We start from the raw sequence: 2,236 nt of genomic DNA, 5'->3' as shown, positions 1-2,236 counted from the left end.
ATTACTTCCTATTGGAATAATATTTTTTTAAAAAAGTATTGATTTCTAGGTACTGAAACAAAGCAATGACTTCATTATCACCAAAATGGAGTACCAGCTGAAGTTTGTGCTAACAATACCTAACGCTTGTGTAGGAAATACACCTATTTTTGTAAACAGTTCATCTAAGTAAATATCCTTAATGGGTTTGTTTTTGTTTTTGTTTTTTAAAGCCTACAGCACCCAGTATTCCTAAGTGGTCTCCCATCCAAGTACTAACCAGGCCCAACCCTGCTTAGCTTCCAACATCAGACAAGATCAGGTGCATTCAGGGTGGTATGGCTGTAGACTCCTTAATGGGTTCTGTATACACTGTCCAAGGGCGTCTTAACTCTACCACTATTGACACTTAGGGCTGGCTGACTCTGTGTTGTAGGAGGATGTCCTACACTTGGTAGAATGTGTAATCGTATCTTGGCCTCTTTACTCTAGATGCCAGTAGCAACCCCCAGTTGTGAACATATAAAACATTTACTGTCATTCACCCACTGTTTGCCACTTTTCATCCCTGTTCTTTGTATTTTCTCACCTTGATCTGTTATAAGTTCCTTGAGAACAGGAGCAGTGTCTTAACGATAGAATTGGGGTTATTGATAGTTTTTCTGCCCGCTTCCCCATATGGTGCTTCTGAGGACCAAAAGAGATAATCCTCAAAAAAAAAAAAAATCCCTTTGAGCACTTTACAGTGCCCTGGTAAAAGTGTTGGACATTTTTAGATCCTGGTATTGGTTTTGCCTCAGCATTTCCTGCAGTGTTGTGCTCAGTCCACTGCTATTGACTCCTCCATTTCAAACCAAGCAGTTGAGTGCAGTCAGCAATGTTTTTCCATTAATTCTTCTTTCCTTCTTCACACAGATCAACCAACATTTTCCTCTTGACTTAATTCCCACAGTTTCAAGTTACAGCTTTCCCAGCCTCATGTCTCAGCTTCTCACACACTAATCTTTCTGTGTTTCCCACAGTCAACCTCCCTATTTCTACCCCATTTACCTACACTCCCACCATTCTCTCCACAAATACCCTCCCACGCCATTTCTTCTAATTTATGTCTTCCTCTTCTCTATCTTAATAACATTTTCTTTGCTAATTCCTAAAAATCTGTTGATTTATTCCCTTTTGTATTTCCTAACCTTATACCATCATTTTTTTACTATTTTAAAAATTATTGAATGTCAAAGCACAAAAAATAAAATTTAAAAAGTTAAATAAAGCATAGGCCCTGCTCTCGAGAATCTTGGAGAAGAGACAGTGCATAAAATAACTTCTGTGCCAAGAGGTCCTCCTATAATGATGCCTCTGATGGTGTTGTAAGACTCACAGATGAAGCAGAAAATTTTGCTTTAAATAGGTAAATTATATAAAAAAAAAGGTGCTTCTATTTTGTTTTAAAAGGTGTTAACTGAGAAAGAAATGGGGAAAAGGATTCTAGGCCTGGAAAAGATCACAACTTTCTCTCGGTATGAAGAGTATTCCTTAAGATGGATGCATAGAGTCTCTGAAGTTGAATGCCTAGAATTTTGTTCTATGTATGCTACCTCATTGTTATATTTTAGTCATAAATCTTACACACTCTTCCATTTGGATTGAAATCTCCAACAGAGGTTGGGCTATAATTGGCATCAAATACCAGACTAATCCACTCACCGATATTTTAAATAAGCATGGCACTGATAACATGCCCAGGTTCTGAAAGTCCTGCAGGGCAACACATCACCCTTTTCAGTTGTCTCTAGAAAGAACAAAGAATAGGTTACTTTTCCTGTCCAAAAATAGTCAGCATGCTATCGCGGGCAACTGATTTTAATTTCAAAACAAAAAAGATAACCACATAGAATTCTCTTTCATACTGGCCATTTTTGATGAAGAAGAGATTTCAATTCAATGAATATATAAGACAGTCTAATTGCCTTTTTCTTCATGGTTGTGATCAGCACAAGAGAGAAAATGTCTCCATTTTCTTTATTTCTTGCTACTCTTTCCCTTTCTCTTCCCACTCGTACTCTTCTTCCTCTCTGTTCTCTTTCTTCTTTTCTTCCTCTCTTTTTCTTCCTTCTTTCTTTCCTCATTTTTCCTTTCAAATCAGAGATCCTATCTAGATGACAGTTGAGATCCTCCTGGCTGGATGGAATTTGTGTGTGTCTGTGTGTGTGTGTGTGTGTGTGTGTGTGCTGCCTACCATGGTTTGGGAGGAAATGCT

At 38.0% G+C, this 2,236-nt stretch overlaps 1 pseudogene; it reads right to left on the bottom strand.

Moving 5' to 3' along the window:
- Window positions 1-210: 210 nt before the first annotated feature.
- Window positions 211-329, bottom strand: LOC118149629 (5S ribosomal RNA; annotated as a pseudogene).
- Between the last annotated feature and the right edge of the window lie 1,907 nt (window positions 330-2,236).

Source organism: Callithrix jacchus, chromosome 19, assembly GCF_049354715.1.
Source record: "Callithrix jacchus isolate 240 chromosome 19, calJac240_pri, whole genome shotgun sequence".
Classification (NCBI taxonomy): Eukaryota; Metazoa; Chordata; class Mammalia; order Primates; family Cebidae; genus Callithrix; species Callithrix jacchus.
Note: the sequence above shows the minus strand (reverse complement) of the source record. Positions and strands in the feature narration are given on the sequence as shown.